We start from the raw sequence: 21,666 nt of genomic DNA on the forward strand, positions 1-21,666 counted from the left end.
AAAAGAAAGTTCTCTTATTTCATCTTATTTAGTTATTAGTCTGAAATAGATATACTTTGTCCAAGAACTTCTTGTCTTTAAATAAAGAGGGAAAAAAAACTGGCAATGGAAACTATTTCAACTGCATTAAATGAAAATAACTCAAGTACCTTTTGAATTTCAAAACAACAAAGATCACAGTTGAGAAGCAGCTCTTTTCAAAACATTTTGATCTATGATGTAAATATTGGGACCACGCTGGCAGACTTTCATACAAATCCCTAATAACAACAGTTGTTAAACTAAGTATTTATATAGCAATTTTCCTGAGACCAGAGCTTCACACAAATAAATATAAACTGTACTCTTGATTATATATCTCCCTGACTCAAATCTGTATGTTGCAAGATGCTCTTTAAGGGATATAAAAACTCAGTGATACATTTTTTTTCTGGCAATTTCTCAAGAAATTGTAATCTAATAATCTTAGTAGAGAAAAAAATTATAAATTTTATTCACAATACTTGTTAAGAAAATAGATACAAAAGAGTTTAAATTTTTTCTATTCAGTAGTATATTCTTGCAAATGTTTTTATGTTAATAAACCATAAAAGTTTTGAATTTCTTTAACATTGTAACTAAAAGATACTGTCAACATATTATGTTTGTAGTAGACTTTAGAGGTCCTCTAGAGTTTACTTTCGTATAATATTTCAATTAATGTAATGACTTCATATCATTATTATGATATATTACGATAATCAATATAATGATTCCATCTACAGTATAATCGATAAGTATTTTCGAAATTCTATGTGAGCATCTGACACAATGGAGAACTGCTTTTCAATGCATCAGGTTCCAAAATCACATGTTACATTAAATCAGAAAAAGGCTCCTCTGTGTCTTAGTTTCCCCTCTGCTTATACCATAGGAAAAAAACCTCACGTTTTCAGAAGATAATCCTTCCTCTATTTACATGTACTTATCATGACTCTCTTAGTTTCCTCTCTGTGGTGTTGTTGTTGTTGTTTGTTGTTGTTTTACCCTAAACCATTTTCTTTCATGACGCCATTTTCCCCCTGTTCCTTTTTGGTGTTAGACTTTACAGTTTTACCTTAATGTTGCCTGACACATGCTAGATCCTTTCCTGGAAATGACCCCTCTCTCCTCCTGCTGATAATGCTTCACGCCTTTTTGGCCAGGATAATGGCAACATATTCTTTAGAACTCTTTGCAGATGATCACCTCTAGAAATTCTACTTTGATATCTCAAAACTTGATAACTATCCCCCTATCTGTTCCATACAGAAACTCCCACTGCAGCATCTTGCAAACAACCCTAATACGATGCCTGCCACCTTGTCTGTTTACATGGCTTCATGATTCAAGCAACACTGACAGTAAAAGCAATAAGACAAGAAAAAAAAACCTATTAAGAATCAATAGGACTTGGTACCTTGTCCTACTGAGTGACTGGATATGGGGTGTGATTGAAAGTATTCCAGAATAGTAACTATATTTCTGGCTTGGGTAACTGGGCAAGATTAACCAAACAAAGTAATACAGTAAGAGAAAGGGATTTGAATTTTAATGGGTCTGTGAAATCACCAACTTGACTTGAGAGTCATGAGCAAATACAAAAGTCACAGAAGCCAGGAAAGAATGCATCAAGTGAAAATGAAAGATGTTTGAGGACAGGAATCTGGAAAACTACTCAAGTACTGAACAAAGGAAAGAAAGCCAACAAAGAATAAAGGGAAGGAATAGCCAACTGCAGCAATAAAATTAAGAGTATGTGATATGCCAAGAGATGAGAACACATGAAGGAGAGTGTTGTCATTGTAAAAGTGGTACAGAAAGATAAAATCAGGTGAGACCAGGGAAGAGGTAAGATGTAAAGTCATCGATGGTCCTGGTAATGGCAACATGCACCTGAAGCAAAAGCTAGACTGCATTATATTGAGGATAAATAGGAAGTGGCTGATGTCAAAACAAAGTAAGTAGAATCTGTTTCAAAAAGTTTGGCTGTGAAAGCAATAATGATTTAATGAATGTTACAGAAAGCTTATCCTGACCCATCCCTAAGACACTAAAAAATAAAGTTGGCTGAGATAACCACTAACAACTGCAAGCATGTAAGAATAATAATTCTAGTCCTAGCTCTTTTAGTTGAATTCCTAGAATCCCACAACTAAAGTTACCTGATAATGACCTACTGACCAGTTCACCTCATTGCCCTCTGAAAAGATCACAACCAAGAGCCATAATTTAATGCATGGGCATTCTATCATACAAAAAGTGACAACAACCACACACACATCTTCCAAAATTAATTTTTAAATACCACTGATAATCAAGAACACTAATTAGTAGTTCTGAACTGAAAATCCATTTTAATCTAATTATCCAAACAGATACATTCTAGACCTAATCTCCTTGCTAAGAAAATGGGATACTGTACCAGTAAGAAATTCTATAAACAATGGCAAACAAGGATAGGCTTATGCTAAGTGACTTCTTTCACTGTTGAACAAAAATCCTAGTGATTTACCATCTGTGAATCCATGTTTAAGAGAAGCACCTAGTGTTTAGAGATAAGCAGTCCCAAGGGTAATAAAATCAGTATTTACCACATTCAAAATAAAACACTGCGGCCTGAAAGAACAACACCAACAACAAAAACACACATGAAATATATTTTCTATTTAAATACAGTGCCAAAGAATAAAAACAGTGCAGTGACTTCAACAAAGATGACGACAGATGCAGAAGAGCTTATCTTAAGGCTGAAATGGTCACTGCCTTTAAAAAAATACTCTTTACTTCAAAAATGTTTAAATGGTTCAACTAGAAAAATGACTAGTGTTTTTTTTTCCTTTTTAAAATAGTTTTCTCATAAGATAAAAAGCTTTCCTGAGTTTGTGAACTATATTAACCCTTTGGAGTACTTCAGTTACCAACTATTATGTTGAAAAAGCAATTTCTTAAATATCACCTTGATAATTAGAGCTTCCAAAGTACTAAAATTATACAGAGCAGCATGTAACAATATCTGGTGCATAAGGTCAAATATTTCTCTCCTATTAATCATAATTGTTCAATTCTCCTATTCACTAAAATTGTTTAAATGGCTGTCATAAAGAAGGCATAATAAAATGAAAGAAGTTTTTTTTTAAAGAGAGAAGACAAATTAAACCAGAAAACTGGGGCTATAGTAGGCAAGTATTTGAGCACAGAGCTCCTGGCAATTGTAAATGAGTTCAGAGCTCTGGGGCTGCCAAAGCAAACAGAAAAGCAGAAATTAGTTACACTGCTATCCAATGTCAATTACAGATGGGGGTGGGGAGGAAGCAGGATGTTGAAACATATATAATATATAAAATAACACCATTAATTTAAAAAAAATGTATGTGAATATAAGTGCTTGCATACATATGGAAATTTCCAGGAAAGCTATATAGGAAACTGGTTGTTCCAAGTTATGGTCCTTGGGAGGTAGAGAATCACAGTGTGGGAAATATTTCACTTTATATATTTATATACTACTATATATGGATGCTTTTCTCACAAGAAACATGCAGTATTTTATAACTTAAAAAATCCAATATAAATAAATGCTAAATAATAAAGATGGTGGATGGCAGTCTAATCTAAGGACCAAATAGCTGCTTTAGATTCTGAACATGATAATACGATAAAAAAAAAATGAAGTATGATTTCAATCATATCAACACAAAACAGTTACCATCCAAAAACCCAGTGTCAGTCTATTATAGTCTGGAATTAAATTTAAAGATAGATCAAAGTAGAAATTCAATTATGTTCTTTCACAAAACCAGTGAGAGAAAGAATAAAAGGGAGTGAGAGAGAAAGAATGAATAAAGAAAAAGGAACCAAGAAGAGTTATTTGCAGAATGACTCACAGAAGCAAATAAAAATCCAAATATATAAAATTCCACGCAGCAAAACACTATAATCTCAAGTTATGGCATTTCCATATGTCTGGAAATACGGAGCAATGAATATTTCTGCTGATGAAGCCTATCTTCATTATCTTCATCTTTAAAGGAAAACATTCTTGGAGAATTCAGTTAAAAATGACTGATCTCATTATAAACATAATAAACTCACAAATCAAATAATAAGAGTTTGCATTTCACAGGAAGACAATTGTTTATTAATAACCACATTAATGAATATTAATACTGTTTAATATTTAACAATATATCTTATAATTTTCTACTTTTAAAAATACTATCATACATATACTATCATTTTTAAGGTACTGAAAATTAGTACATATAAATTATAAGCAAACATCTGCATATGGTGTCAAAAGTCATCCCATTCCTATAAAAAAAGTAACAGAATAAGAGGTTACCAGCCACAAAAATTGAGAACTAAGATTAAATATTTTAGTAATGTGGATAGAAAAGAAGGGCTAGCTAATAACAGTGAGAGGTCTATCAACTCAGAAACCATTATTTTATATATATATATATATATATATATATAAAACACATAAACATATACAAAATACATAAATATATAAATATATTACATAAAATATATATATAAGAAGCTTCTTATTGCAAACCACAAATAACTATAGATTTTACTACTGATTGCATTTACAAACCATTTTACATGGTTCCTAAATATATACAAAAAATTTGAAACATATTAACAGGCCTGGCATTCTACTCCTAGGTAGAATATTCAAGAGAAATGAAAACACATCCACACAAAAACTTGAGCACAAATGTTTATAGCAGCACTATTCATAATAGCCTAAATGGAAATAACCCAAATATCCATCAACTGATGAATGGATAAATAAAATGTGGTATATCCACACGATGGACTATTATTCAGCAATAAAAATAAAAGAAATATTAATAAAAGATATAACATGAATAAATCTTAAAAATATGATGCTAAGTGAAAAAGCCATTTGTAAACGATTGCAAATTTTATAAGTCCAATTCATATGAAATACTCAGAATGTTCATTATAGCATTAGCCACAATAGGCAAAATATGGAAATAGCCTAAATGCCACTGATAAATGAATGAATAAAAAAAACATGGTGTGTGTGTATATCATCTATATCTGTATCTATATCTATATCTATATCTATATGTACATGTAATGGAATATTATGCAACCATAAGGAAGAATGACATCTTGCCATTTGTGACAACATGGATGGACTTTGAGGGTATTATGGTAAATAAGTCGGACAGAGAAAGACAAATACCATATAATCTTACTTATTTGTAGAACCTAAAATAAACAAAACCCCTCAAAATCCAATAAATAAATAAATAGATAGATAAACCCAAGCTCATAGATACAGAGAACAGATGGGTGGTTGCCAGAGGCTGAAGGCTAGCGGTGGTAAAATAGGTGAAGGGAATCAAAAGGTACAAACTTCCAGTTATAAAGTAAGTCATGGCGAAGTACAACATGGCAACTAGGGTTCATAACACTGACTTGAATATTTGAAATGTGCTAGAGAGTTAATCTTAAAAGTTCTCATCACAGAAAATAAATCTGTGAATGTGTATGGTGATGGTTGTGACCCAGATTGAGGGTGGCGATCATTTCGCAATATATACAAATATCTAATTTTACGTAGTACACCTGACATGAATGTAATATGTCAAGCATGCCTCAATAAAATAATGTTTAAAAGAAATTTTAAAATTAAAAACTAAAAATAAGTAAGTAAGTAGCATATTAATAAGTCAAAACTCTTCACTGTCTTTGTTGATCTCAACTTCACAAACCCTCTATCTGAGCCAGCACATCCAGAGGCAGAAAGAATCTCAACTGTCCCAGCTATGCCCCTGTGGGAAATTAGTGTTAAGGTCTTCCTGCTGTCACCCACATGGTTGACCAGCACACTCCCCCAAAAGACAGTTTCAAAGTGACAGGCACCCGAAGCGCTCCCAACTGATAACTGAGCTTCTGTGCCCAAATTCCAGAATGGAAGATACTTCTTGGTATCCTACCTGTCAGATTTTTTTTCTAAACCCTGCTTCTCCAGCCTACTTACCCTATTTATAGGCTGTAGGTTCCTGAGTTCTCAACCGCTGGGAAGACTACACCAACAAATCTCATGCCTGTACCTGTCTTCCTTGTGCTCCACCAGCTTGGGCACTGTGCTACCACAGCAAGATCCAACAGTTTGCCTGGTTGGATAGTGGGAATCCTCTGGGCCAACCTGATCTAGTTGCCAGATTGAGCATCTATGCCGAGCTGTGCAGCTGGGCACCAATGGGCAGAGAGAATGCCTATCACAGCTCATCAAACCCCAGAACCTTCTACCGTATTAATATACATTATACTACTAACAACCCTGGAGATTCTGAGACAGTCATGTATTGATGAAATCTTTTCTAAGGAACTGCAAAATAACCTCAATTTCCTGAGGTTGAATAAAATCATTTTGAAAGAATGTATCATACTGGAGGGAAGAGAACGAAAGAAAACTATCCTAACAGATCACTGAAAATATCCAGTCGAGTCCTCAAACAAAACCCAAAACAATATTCATACAGTATGGCATATTAAATGGTACTGGTTTGCCTTTTGATAATTATTCTGGTGACTGTCTGAAAAAAATTGTGTGTTCTCTGAGTTAATGTTCTCATTATAAAACAATAGATAATTCAATGCCACACTTCTGAGGAAAAAATATTTTTGTGACCAAAATGAAGAAGCAGCAGGTTATATCTCAAGTTTCTTTACTCCTTAAGAAATACACTGACTAAAAGGCAAAAGAATTACAAATATACACTTCCAACTGATTCTGTTAAATGCCTCGCCACATAGATGCAATGAAGTACTCGCAAAGTACTAAATTATATTATGTTATTAATTGCTTAAAAACCTTAAAAAGGTGAATGTTTAGAACATAAAATGATGTGTATTCTTACAGAACACCTCAAACACTTGTGAAAACTAATCACTGCTTTGTTGCCTGTTATCACAGAGTGAAAATAAATGTGTAAGGCTAAATATTAGCAGTCATAAGGGAAGTGGATTTCTGTGGTTCAATACTAAAAACAGCGTTTTACAAAACTGCATATCTTTGCTGTTAAGAAAGACCACTTAAAGGTCTAAGGACATGGGAGCCATGTTTGCTATTGCCTCACTCTTCATATTTCTGGAATCTCCAAGGGAAAAGGCAGTTAAGATAAAAATTCAATCTGTCTGCAAGTTTCTATTACTTCCTACTTATTTGGGGGGGAGGGGGAGACGTCCCCCTCTTTCTGAGAATCTAACTGCAGCCACAAATATTTCTCAATTCTTGATTTCCTTTTCAGTTTCAGAAAAAAAGGTTTAGAAAAGATTTAACTGTTGGATAGAATACAGACTGTGAATAACAAAAAACAAACAAAAAGCAAATGAAAACCTAATTCGTTCATTTTCATATCCTTTAGAGCAGCTAAGATTTAAGTTGTTTTCAAAAGGGGATGAGTTAGGAGGAAACAGAGTTTTCTCACTACAACTGTCTCTCAAGATATTCTAAAGGCTGAATGATCTCCAGGGAACTTAGCTTATGGAGATACATGTTCTAATACATCTTGCAACATTTTGATGTACCCTGGGGCCTCCTCAGGTCCCTCAGAAGCCAAAGGGTCTGACTTTTTCCTCAACATCTGAACATCGATCCTCTAGGATTACTCAGGAAAGTTCAGGATTACTTCACCATGAAAAATCTACACTCCTTTGAAATCATGACATGCACTGCTCTCAATGTGTTTGATTACCTGCTAAATTACCACAATTTTCCAATACACATGCCAACCTCTCCGTTCTGCCCGCTCCTCCTTTCCATCACAAAATCTTTTCTTTCCTTAATTATTCGTCTCCACAAATTACCCCCTCGTTTCTGGAATTTAAAGAATGACGAACCGTGAATACTTTACAAGTTCTGTAAAATGAAATTTCTTTACAAGCTTCCTTTCTTTGCTCCAACATTTGGCATACAAGTTTATGGTACGATATCCAAGGACCGGCAGAGCTCGAGTTTGCCAGCTGAAGTGAGGGAATTCCAAATGGGACATTACTCGGGAAAAGTCCCATGACATCTTATAAAACAATCGCACTAAACACACACATGCTTGTTTTTACTCCTAGTAAAGCAATCCCAAAAACTTGTCCTCCACCCTCAGCAACAGACAAGGACCAAGAAGAGTGTCCACTGCAGCTGGCCGAACAGCCACACCTTCATTTCCACCACAGTCAGGAGACATCACTGCCAATACGTCGACATGGACGAAACGAAGAGAGAAGGACCAAAAGAAAACAATAATAAAATGATAATAATAAATAAACTCTATTTTCTGGTTTTTTTAATGTTTTATTTATTTTGAGAGAGAAAGAGAGAGAGAGAGAGAGAGAGCAAGAAGGGGAGAAGTAGAGAAAGAAGGAGAAAGAATCTGAAGCAGGCTCCAGGCTCTGAGCTGTCAGCACAGAGCCCGACGTGGGGCCTGAACTCAGGAACCACGAGATCATGACCTGAGCCAAAGTCAGACACTTAACCGACTGAGCCACTGAGGTGTCCCAAATGCCCTTTTCTTCTTTCTTGCCTCACACAGAGCAAAAGAAACCCAAAGTCTTCTTAGGATACTGACTGTGAGTAAGAGACAAAGAAGTATGACAACTGTAGCACAGGACATATAGTCAGGCTGATAAATACCGAACTCAAGGCAAATCTTCAAGCTACCAAACAGAGCACAAGATATGAGAGGTGTACAGAATGACTTAAGTATGCATTTGACAGAGTTCAGTTCAGTACCATTCCATAAACATTTAATAATAATCTGCTATGTATCAAGCACTCTGCAAATCATGAAAATTAAAAAGGCTGAGCTCTCTTTTTTGAATATTAATCCTTCTCATATTATATATAAATGCAGCTATTTCCAATCAGAATGCCATTTTTGAATGCTCTAAAATTTTATAATTGTCTTCCATTTTCCGAATCACCATTCTACATTAGCAGGTGTGCAACATGTCTAAAATCACATGAATGTGTTACATTTTAAAGTTCTCTTATAAGTGGAAATGCTTTTCAAAGATCTAAATCATGTCATGGCTAAGGGAGGTGCAAAGTCTCAGCTCAGATGAGGAGAAGCACTGTAATCACATGGAAGCATCTGCAGTGTGGTTAAAAAATACAATGAGCGGGGCGCCCGGGTGGCGCAGTCGGTTAAGTGTCCGACTTCAGCTCAGGTCATGATCTCGCGGTCCGTGAGTTCGAGCCCCGCGTCGGGCTCTGTGCTGACCGCTCAGAGCCTGGGGCCTGTTTTGGATTCTGTGCCTCCCTCTCTCTCTGACCCTCCCCCATTCATGCTCTGTCTCTCTCTGTCTCAAAAATAAATAAACGCTAAAAAAAAAAATAAAACACTTTAAAAAAAATACAATGAGCAATACATCAGTGCTTAGAAGACTTGGTCTCTACATTTAGATGCTATATGTAACAAGAACAGTTATCATTCAGTGTCCCTGCATCCTTTCTGGATACAGAGTATGGTTATCACAGCAGTCAGAATTGTGGTTACATCTTAAGAGGAGAGGCTCATACAGGCAGCTTCGAAGGACCAGCAATAACTTTTTCCTGATTGCTTTGTTTTTATTATGATTCTTTATACCTTCCACGTATGTTTTATCCACCATTCTGTACATATGCTGTACCTGACAAAAAAAAAAAAAAAAGCAATACAGCGAGTATCTCTAGAACACACAAGAAACTAGCAGTAGCAGCTGTCTCATGGGAGAAAATGTTCCATTCACTACACATCCTTTCCACCTTTTTAAACTAAATATACGTAATACCTTTTGAAAAATAAATGATAGCAATAAATAAGTAAATCTGTAAAAACTCTGCCCATACATCACATTAAAATTGAAGATAACCAATGAAGATTTTTATCTTGTAGTTAAAAGTAAGGATCTTCAAACATCGGAATAAGTGCTACTAGTTCCCATGCTCAGCATAAAAGAAAACTTCAGAAAGAGAGCTACGTATGGAATGACCTGTTCTCCACAGGCACGACAGTCAAATTTAACAGCTTCAGTCTTGTTCACAGAGTCTACAGATTCACGATGTATTACAGGTAGAATGTCCAACCAAGTTAGCATCCTGATTGGTTAAACCAGTCCTTCCCCCAGATCCGCCCATCTCCGAAGGCATGTTGTGCTCCTCTCCAAGGATGGCATCTCTTTGTATCCCAAAGAGATGAAGGTGGTGAATTAACTGATCCATAATATCTCAGAGCACTCAGAGTGGGAACTCAAACATCACTACAGAATAAGAATCTCCCATCTCAACACCAACCAAAATAAAATCAACTGAACATTTTCATGTCCTCTCTTTAGATGGCTCCGTGTAGATCATAAGTCAGTGAGTCACAAGATCCAGTTCAGACAGCAACTGATAAATGAAGGAGATTTACCTAAAGCATGTCTACCAGAGAAAAACTCAAGGAAAAGCTAAAAATGTTGGAAGTTCTAAAGAAACATGATTTAAACAGCCCAGCAGAGCTTTAAAGATGAAAGCTTTGTGGAATTCTTGTGGGACAGGAACCAATGTTTTCAGATGGAAGTTTCTAGCACTGGAGTTCTATATCAACCTCCTCCCAGTAGCACAAATAATAAAAGAATGCTATATGCATACAGATTTCACAAGAAATACACATTGGGACAAGAGCTCTGGGAGATGAATAATAGATATGATTAAAAAGTCATATGGGGCACCTGGGTGGCTCAGTCAGTTGAGTGTCCAACTTGTGATTTCAGTCAGGTCATGATTTCACAAGCCCCACCTCAGGCTCTGTACTGACAGCATAGAGCCTACTTGGGATTCTCTGTCTTCCTCTCTCTCTGCCCCTCCCTTGCTTGTGCTCTCTCTCACACAAAATAAATAAACTGAAAAAAAGAGTAATCTCTCTCTATATATATATCCAAAAGAATTGAAAGCAGGGACTTAGATACTGTATACTTACTGTATACCCAAGCTCATGGTAGCAACATTCACAATAGCCAAAAGGCAGAAACAAGACGAGTGTCCGTCAACAGATAAACAAATAAGCAAAAGGTGTTACAGACACACAATGGAACATTATTTACCCTTAAAATGGAAGGAAATTCTGATGCATGGTACAACATGGATGAATCTTGAGGACACTCTAAGCAACATAAGCCAGTTACAAAAATACAAATACTGCATGATTCTACTTATATGAGGTACCTAGAGTATTCAAAATCATAGAGACAGAGAAGAGAATGATGATTGCCAGGGTCTGGGGGAAAGGGAGAGTGAAGGGCTTCTTTGTAATAGGCACTGAGTTTCAGTTGTTTAAGACAAAAAGAATTGTGGAAACAGATGGTGATGATGCTTGCACAACAGCATTAATGTATTTAATATCACTGAAGCACACATTTAAAAATGGTTAAGGGGCGCCTGGGTGGCTCAGTGGGTTAAGCATTTGACTTTAGCTCAGGTCAGGATCTCACAGTTCATGGGTTTGAGCCCTGCGTCAGGTTCTGTGCTGACAGTTCAGAGCCTGGAGCCTGCTTCAGATTCTGTCTCCTCTCTCTGCCCCTTCCCCGCTTGTGCTCTGTCTATCTCTGTTTCTCAAAAAAATAAGTAAATGTTTAAAAAAATGTTTTTAAATGGTTAAGATGGTAGATTTTATGTTATGCATACCATGCACAATTTTTTAAAAAGAAAGAAAAAGGGGCACGTGGGTGGCTCAATTGGTTAAGTGCCAGACTTTGGCTCAGGTCATGATCTCACAGTTCATGAGTTTGAGCCCCTCATCAGGCTCTGTGCTGTCAGCAAGGAGTCTACCTCAGATCCTCTGTCCCCATCTCTCTCTGTCCCTTCTCCCAACGGTGTGCTCACTCTCTCTCTCTCTCAAAAATAAATAAACACTTTTAAAAGAAAAAAAAAGGCCAATATGGAACCAAAAGCTATTAGTTTATATCATACCTAAATATAAGTATATACTTTTATAAATTATACATATAAATTTTATACATAAATTTAAATTTATATATATATATCAATATATAAATGTATATATAAATGCTAAATGAGATAAGCCAGATACAAAAGGACAAATATCATATAACTCCATGTACATGAAGAGACTGAAGTAGTCAAACTCACAGAGATCAAAGTAGAATGGTGGTTACCAGGGACTGGGGTCGGGTGGGAACGAAGAATTATCGATTAATGGGTAACAGTTTTAGTTTGAGATGATATAAAGATTCTGGGAATGGATAGTGGTGATGGTTGCACAACACTGTGAATGTACTTCATGCCACTGAGTTGTGCACTTAAAAATGGCTAAAATGATACATTTCACTTGATATATATTTTACAACGATAAAAAAGATCACGTTTATAGTCAAACGACCAAACAGAGCTGTGAATTCAAAGACAGAAAGATAAAGGTTAACAATATTATTCAAAATATGGCTTTTCTTGGAAATCATTTGAAGAAACAGAGTATAAACTGACAAATCATTGTACCAACAATTAGTCTGGACAAATCTCTGGTCTCTACAGTGAGAATGACATCACTCAGATGTAATGCTCTTGTGCCAAGCACATCTGCACCCAACAGCCCTACTTTTGGTGACAAACCAGCACCCCACCTCGGTCCATCCCACCCACCCCCACTCTTCCCACTGCGCCACTGAAACTGGTAAAGTGTTTCCTCTGTGTAGATTAAATCACATTATGATCTACTCAGACGTAAGCTATATATACACCAGAGGCTGCAAACTGAAATGCAAGTACCATATGCACAAAGTGATGTGTAAGAGAAAAACAGCAGCACAAAACTTGATGGTACATAGGAGACAAGCTCAGTGTTGGGAACACCACGAAACTGGTCAGAATCTTGGGGAGCAGCAGCACAGGGGGACATCTGCTCACTTCCAGGCAGCTGCTCTCATGTTTAAGTCCGTTGTTACCCAAACTACCAATTTTCCAAGAGAAATTACTTTGAACTAATAGAAACGAAACTTCTCGTGAAATACAATCCTTAAGTTTGTTCTCAAGAGGGAAGAAGAAATGCAAAAAGTGGGGAAAGGGAGCAGATGACATGTTTGGGGTGGAGCCACCCAGCTGGCTACTTACAGAGCCTAGTCCTTAATGGAGAGGGAGATCCAGACTTGGAGGATGTTGGAGAGGTAACATGTGAACAGAAAATCTATAGATGATTCAGAAAGCCATGCTAAGAACAATGGGCATTTATTACTGATGCTGTAATAATAAGGTGTTTCAGATTTAGTGCAATAATTCTTGCAGTACCATGGAGAACAAATTGAAAAAAATGAGGGATAATAGGGAGACCAGTTTAAAAATGTAAAAATGTAAAATTAGTAAAAAAAAAATGTAAATTAATTCTTTAAATACACACCCAACACTTAAAATGTATTTTAAAGAGAGCAACTTTCCAAGTTCATATCTGGTTCTGTTTTTTTGTTTTTTTTTTTTTTTTTTTTTAAAGCTTGAGGCAATGACAACGAACTATTTCCTGGCCACGGTTAGGCCATAATATGTGTGATACAGCTACAGAAATACTGTCTGAGAAGAAAACTGTTTACTTGGCCCAGTGTCAACAGAAAAATTTCAGCCAGATACAGATTTATTTTTTCCATTTCAGCTTTAGGACAGGGTTTTATAAAACCTCCAATTTTGTTTATGGTTTCAAAATCATGATACAATATTCAAATGTTGCTCCATCATTTTTGTCATATGTGCATGCATGGAATGAAGGTGAAATATATTTAGGTGATTCAGAGAAAGCAGAAAGAACCTTAGTTAGGCTGTGCATTTAGGTTTTATTCATGCTGCACAAGGTTGATTCTAACAAGTTATAGAAGACTAAAGGGCACTAGGGAACATATTTAGATGAAATCAATTTATCAACATTTTATGATTGCACTTCCTCATAAATTTGGCAGCTTTTCACTGAACAAAGCATACCAATTTCTTTATCTGAATCCTCAAGCTTTGCAACCACCTTCCTTGAAAAGTCCAAATGAATTTTATGCTAGTGATTTTACATTAGGTGTTATTTACAAACCAAAAACACACAAAATGCTTTCTTAGCAAAGTTCAAGCTTTTAATTCTGAAAACTAACAAAGTAAGCAAATCATAGGTAGGCTAAAAAAATGAAATCTACAAATAAACACCCCACCAATACATTATCCTATCATATTTCTCCATGGAAAGTATAAACCACAAAAATATAACTCAGAATTGTATAATTACATAGCTTCTCATATGCCAACTATCCTCGATGGATACCAGAAATATCTGATGAACATAGAAGAGAAGATTTTGTAAGAAATCTACCCAGTATTTATTAATTCATTGTCAACCCAGGATTATGGAAGTTAACTGTGCCTGCTTTGTATTTAAAAGTCAGTTTGTTTATTTGCTCAGGCTCCGTTATATCCACTGGTTTCTTCCCAGGAGGATCTTATCAATTCTTCCATGTATATGGTCTAATGGTACAAATCCTAATACTTTCATTAGGCCTTTATTACCAATTTAGTAATTCAGGTTTAGTAGCCACTTGAGGGTCTTAATTTCAATTTTAACCAATGCCATGGTAACCAAAATGGAATTTCAGAAGCATTACTTTCCTCTCTCCTATCTTTCATCTTGTCCTCTGGACTGGCTCTTTTCCCTCAGGGTGAGAACACGTTCGGCTATCCGTCTTACTTTCCTAAAAAGAAATCCCTCAGCCCCCTCAATCCCTCAACCTACACGTGGTATTTGGTTTACTTACACTGCCAAAAACATATCTGTACTCACTGCCTCATCAAGCACTGACTTTTAATCTAAGTTCCCAGGGCTATTTATTCAAATGTTGTCCTAACAGTCTGACTTCCTCTACTAGCTGATTCTATATTGCCAGTCGCCTGCTGGCCATCTCCAGCTGGACAGCTGATGTGATGTGTAGGTCAAAACCTTGATGAATTCAGAACATGAATCCTCATCCCTTCCCACTACCTCCTCTGCCCATCCCCCAATCAAACTTAGCCTCACTTCACTCCTCTTGGTAATGCTCCCCTCCCGCAGTCCCTTCCCCTCTTCTGAGCTAAGTCTTGGAGGCATCTCTACCGTTTCTGTCTCCCTCTGTCATACAGCCTTGGTAACCAGGTACCAATGACTATTCTCTACTCATTCTAACCACCCAAATCGACTACTGCATATTCATTTTCATTGACATTTCCATTCTCTAGTTGTTTATGGACTCTTGTTTGAAGTATGAATGATGTCATCATACTGGTTCTCCCCCTTCCTTCCATCTATTACCTTTCTGACTATTTTATACACTGTAGCCAGATTCATCTTTCAAAGCACAGTGATGCACTCCCTTGCTCAAAAACCTTTAATAACTTCCTCAAATTTCAAAATAATCCAGGTCAAGTTCTTTGACCAGATATCCAGGAAATTTGTAATCTGACTTACTTCTACCTTTTTTCCTTATTTTCCCACTGTGCTGTTTTCTAATCTAATTTTCCCACCATGCTCCTTTTGGTAGGTACTACTCAACACTGGCTTCATCCCATTCCTAAGCCACTACTCAAACTGTCCCCCTCTACCCCCCAATGCCCTTTTCTCCCTTTCCACCACCCTCATCCTGAGAAACGTTCACCAGTTGGCCAATTTTCACAACTAGAAGTAATGTCTCCCGGGTCTGAATTACTGTAAGGCTCTGTACTTCTCTTTCGATAATAACTTCATTCTACTTGTCTTCTTTTATTGCCTCAGTGATATAGTTTTATCTCCCCTCCAAAAATTCCAGAGTTTTTTAAAGGCATCATACATCTTTCATCTTTACATCTTTCTTTCCCCTACCAACGCAGGATAATTTCCCCAAGATGTGTGCCATCTAACCTGTTGTTGAGTAAGGGAATAAATTTTATTTTTTCAAAAAACCTTGAAATCTGTAAAACACTGACAAAACAAAGAGCTGGGAATACTGAAGGCAATTACATTTCCTATTTCTATAGCTGCAAGGGCCCTAGGACGGTTTACACAAAGAATTTCAAACAGCTGACTTAGTAATCTACCTCAAAGGGGTCTATCCCTCTTCACTAAATTGTGTGCCATAATGAAATTAAAAGAAACTGTCCCCAGTCCTAACGGGGTTCTGTCTCCATCTATGAATGAAATAGAGTCATAAGTAATTGGAATCATTTAATGCCATTTGCAAAATAGCCTTACATACTAAACCTTACCATCACTGTCATTTACAAATATAACACTGTAGAGATTTTCAAAGGTGCATTTTATGTCTAAGTTCCTTAAATCACTGAAATAATGACTTTATAGGCTCAAACTTTACTGATGTCATGAAGGCTTCTATGGATATTTTTCATATTGATAAAATTTAGTGCCAATTATTTAAGTATTTCCCATCTTACATATGCCAATTATTTAAGTATTTCCCATCTTACATATGAAGAGACTGAGGCTCAGAGAACATAAATTACTTGCCCCAACTCACACAACTAGGAAAGTTGCAAAATCAAGACCCACACCTGGGCATTCAGTTCTCTGTTCAACAGAGCCACCTCTTCGGGTGATAAAATACAACCAGCAAGACAATCAGTTGATATGGAAGATTCCTTTATAATTTTCTGGAAGAAACCTGGCTAACTGGAGGCACCACCATGGCATTTCTTTACAGAATCTCTCGGATCTGGTTCCAAGCCAAGGCCGGTTACTAGCACCATTGCAACACACTAATATCTATGGCGTTGCTAATACTCTCCTTTTCATATTAATGAGTTTTATCTAATTTTTAAATAGAGGTGATTCAGAGTGAGATGGATATAATCTGCAGCAATCATTAGCCCGATATGAGAGCAAAAGTCACTTTCCAAAGCACATGGGAGTCTCTACAATTCTTTCCTGTTTTCTAGGGCTAAATTTCCTCTTGGAGAGGAAACATATCTAAATGATCCATTTATAAATAAAAGCCTATAAATGCCCATGCGTTATTTCCCTTTGGATTAGATGACATAAAATACAGATGATTTCTAATATGCCTGTAAAGATATCAGAACAAAACATGTATTATTAATCCATTTAAGAATAATAAACCAGTATATATTTCTCATCAGCCTAGCCCACAGATTTGTATATGGCTATTATTCTTAAATTCAGTGTCATAATAACACTATCTTTTTTTCTTAATTATAGGATACCATCTGCTGCAAGATAAAACACTGATGCAATAACAGATTGGAAGGGAATTACTGCAAGTATACATAAGTAGTCTACAATCAGAAAATATTCAGCTGGTTATTAATTAAAATGTCATGACACTGTGATACAATACTTCATGGAAAGCCTACTTATACTAAGATTAACTGTATTTCTAAGTGGATGAACAAACTTAAACAAGAGCTTTAAATAAATTAACTATACCCCCAAAACTGAGGCGGGGTAAGAGAAAGGAGAGCACGAGGAGGAGGAAGTGAAGGAGGAGGAGGAGACAGAGGAAGAACAATAAAATAAACATTTCTCTTCCATAACCACCCAGATCAGCTTGCCAGCTCCTTTGAGCACTTCCGAGGATGTGAAGCAGGTATTAATTACACTGTCTAGATGGGATCTCATATGCAGGGTGAAAGGCATGGCGGTGGTTCAGGTATTAAGAGAATCCTACCAGTGAACACTAGAAGAATCCTGTATCTTTCCTAATCAACTGTCAACAACATCTACCTGTTTCGTATACACAGACTACATATGTTGAATATTAAAATTATCAGAATCTGCATTTGTCATCAAGGAGAGAAGACACAAATGTTAAAAAGATGATCTACTTTTAACGAAATAAGTGTCATATTAACAATATTAACTAAGTGCCATGGGACCCCCCTGAGGGAGCCAAATAATTCTGTCCAGAGGTATCAGCAGGAACTCATTAAGAAGATGGCATTTGAGATGGGCCCTGAAGGATCTGTAAAAGTTTCTAGGAGAAAGACATTGTGTCAAAAGTAGAAGCACAAAATCAGATAAGTGAGTGGTTTCTTTGGAGATCCAATATGGCCTGTTTACATTAGCAATGAGCTATTTCTCTCTAAAATGACTCACAAATCATGTTTTTTAAATCATCCACATTGCTATTCCCACTCCTAATAATTATTAAAAATGAATCTTACCAATAAATAAGCATTTCCTAAGCACTTTTCCTATAGTTGCTCATTTAATCCCCGTGACAACTCTTAAGAAGCCCTACTGTCAGTCTCCCCACTTTACGGATGAAGAAACCAAGGCCCAAAGAGGCTAAATAATTTGCCCAAGGTTACACAGTTGGACTTCAGGAGGCCCTGAGAGCCATGTTCTACCCCAGGTACTGAAGCTTCACCCCTAATTATACAGCATCACAGCTGCTCCTACTATTCAAGCGTCTCCCCACATCTACCCAACCTAAATATATTCTGGACAAAAAGAAGGCGGATCCCAGAACTCAAGTTCACCTCCTGCCTCCAGTGAGATTGTTTTTCTACTCTCCTTTTCCTTCTTTCTTTTTACCCTTTCAGACCCTCAAAACTGCCATTCTTCTCTACACTAATCCTTTATTCCCTCCTCCTTCTTATGGTAATGTCACTAACAGGGCAGCAGGATTAAAAGGAAAAAGGGAGTCAGTCTGAGGCAGACAGGTTAATCCCCAGAGCTGTCTTGTCCCCAGATCACCAAGCTCCTACCAGAGAAGGCAGACTTTCATAAAACACAGAAACAGGCAGGCACTGAAGATGGAAAAAAAGTAGTTAAAAAAAAAAAACAACATTGTTTTAGATGCAATTTCTCATTCACTACATTTCAGCACATCAACAGCAGAAATTGAACATCTCCCAAATAATATGTTCTAAAGTTTAACGGTTCTTCTTGCCCTTTACAAACTATGCTTTTTTCAAATTGATTTTTAAAATAAGAAAGGCCTCTATGCCTACCCATCAAGCAGAGGGGCCTTTATTAGAACAAGAACAGAAGCTGAAAGGGCGAGAGCACATGCTCCCAGATTAACTTACCAAAGTATAAGAGTTAAAGGAACCGAAACTGGAGCAAAACATATTAGCCAATAAAATTCGAATGGAGAGTTCAGAGCACAGGTGGATACTTAAAAATGATTTAAATGAACTGGCACGTAGTAGTGACATTTTCCATTCTGCAGTCATACCCATCACAATGTGTTATGATCTCATTAAATTCACAAGCTAACCCAAAATAATCCAGGGCTCAATATAAGCAGGAGACTAAAGTAAACCAGTGGTACAAGAGGAATTCAGTATATTACACTCCTTCTGCATTCTTAGCAAGCGAGTGAGTGAGCGAGCTAGTGAGGAAGGAGGAAGGAAGAAGGAAGGAAGGAAGGAAGGAAGGAAGGAAGGAAGGAAGGCAGGCAGAGAGATGCATTTATATAGGCACGAAGGATATCTGACATAGAGCTCTCTTGAGTGAGCGAGCTAGTGAGAAAGGAAGGAAGAAAGGAAGGAAGGAAGGAAGGAAGGAAGGAAGGAAGCAGGCAGAGAGATGCATTTATATAGGCACGAAGGATATTTGGCATAGAGCTCTCTTGAGTGAGTGAGCTAGTGAGAAAGGAAGGAAGGAAGGAAGGAAGGAAGGAAGGAAGGAAGGAAGGAAGGAAGGAAGGAAGGAAGGAAAGAAGGAAGGAAGGAAGGAAGAGAGATGCATTTATATAGGCACATAGGATATCTGGCATAGAGCTCTCTTGCTCAAGGAAAGCCCGCTCTCATACAAGACATGTGGTGAGCTACCCCAGGTTTAAAGACCTTTGTTTTAGGACACTGAATGGCGTTTCTGGGTGGTCCAGTATTTAATCGGCCACAGGGTTTTCAAATACTTCCTTATTTCTAACTCAAGTGTAATACAAACATCAATTCACAAAATCACATTCTCAATATTGGGAGAGATCTCAAGAAATCATTTACGTTCTCTTCCCTGTGAAGTCATCCTACCTTTGTCTTCTCCAGATTATATGCAACAAGTAGTTCAAGTGAGATACTTTGCATTCTGGATACATTTCAACAAACTCAACCAAATATCAGGCGGGCAACTTTACATAGATTAAAGGAACTCTCCAGAAAGAAATCATGTAGAACAAGAAATGTATTCACCATTGCATACTTCTTGAGAAATTTTACGAGGCATATTAATACTTTTTTCCATGCAAACACCAAACAGTTTTAAAGGTAAACTGGATGTCTCCCATATTCTGGTTGTAAAGTTGTATTCTGCCTCATTAAGTAGTTATTCTACTTCATCCTATAACGAGTTGCATTTCTAGACTAACCAAATTGACAGGCAGAGTTCTCAAGTGATAATGGCATCATTTAAAGTAGAAAGCATTGCTTAAATACCAAATAATCCTAATGGCTTAAAAAACAGTTGTACTTTACTAATGAATAACGAATCATAGCTATACTTCTACTTATTAATTAAAAAAATAATAACCTAAAAGCTGACAAATCTATTGGCACAAAGTAAAATGTGTATCTTGACTAATTTGATATGAATTTGTTGGGCTTATCTAATCACAAAATAGCAAATTTATAATATGCTACTAAGATCTTGAGAGAGTCACTTATGATTTCAAACTTCCTAAGATCACAAAGCAATTTTATCTACTGTAACAGGCTATTTGCTAAGTGTCAAAATCATATGACTCAATTTTTAGAGACAAAATAGTTTAATTTTATCAAGAATTGTACATGGTCAATTTAATTTTCAACTCAAAAGTTGTTCTGGAAAGAATATAAATTTTGATGGAACACAAAACTTATTAAATATTGCATCTAAACATGCAATTAAATGCATCTAAACATGCACCTAAACAATTAAATCTTTAAGTATAAACCAAATATAATTTGGCACATCCTGGCTTTTGGGGCTGTTATTATTGCGGTATTTGGTGACACAGCATCACATTAGTTCTAACTAACAGAACATATAAACACAAAATATTTTAATTTCAAAACATTAAATAATTATAACAGAGGAACAGAACTGAGCACAGGTTTTCATGGTGCCAGGTCCCTAACAGGCATAAAAACAAATATTTGTCAAAGGAATGAATAGGCATAGAAAATTGAAATGGGGTTTCTTTTTTTTTTTTTAATTTCATGGTAAATTATGGAGTAGTAAAATTATTTGAAGCATAATGGATTTTGGAAACCAATTTTAAAGTTTTTTTAGTGTACAACTAAAGTACAGTTACTAATTTCCTATGTTTTGTACTTACCTGAGTAATACACAGAGGTATAAATTCACATTTCAAATTAAAGACTGCCGGTCGCAGAGTATTTATATAAATGAAGAAATATTTAGTAAGGAATATCACATACAAGAAGACATCACACCAGCAGTGTCAACAACAAAAAAATAAATATAATTAAAAAATTGGAAGATAAATATTCAAAGAGGTTTCCAAATATTGAACTAGTACAGCCTAACAGAGAAGGGGCAGAACCTCCAACTGATGTCCTAAAGCTTTTCTTTTCCAACATATGACAATGTCATCAAAAATTATGAACCTAATTATAACAGTCAAGTAGTGACAGACGGTTTCTCTGAATGGTCGCTATACCTTTTAATTTAGTTT

At 36.3% G+C, this 21,666-nt stretch overlaps 1 protein-coding gene across 11 annotated transcripts in view; it reads right to left on the reverse strand.

Annotated features, from left to right (window-relative positions):
• The window catches only part of UTRN (utrophin), a 511,459-nt gene that overhangs the window by 180,093 nt on the left and 309,700 nt on the right, over window positions 1–21,666 (reverse strand). The gene's annotated exons all lie outside the window — the stretch shown is intronic.

This window comes from Acinonyx jubatus, chromosome B2 (genome assembly GCF_027475565.1).
Source record: "Acinonyx jubatus isolate Ajub_Pintada_27869175 chromosome B2, VMU_Ajub_asm_v1.0, whole genome shotgun sequence".
NCBI classification, from domain to species: Eukaryota; Metazoa; Chordata; class Mammalia; order Carnivora; family Felidae; genus Acinonyx; species Acinonyx jubatus.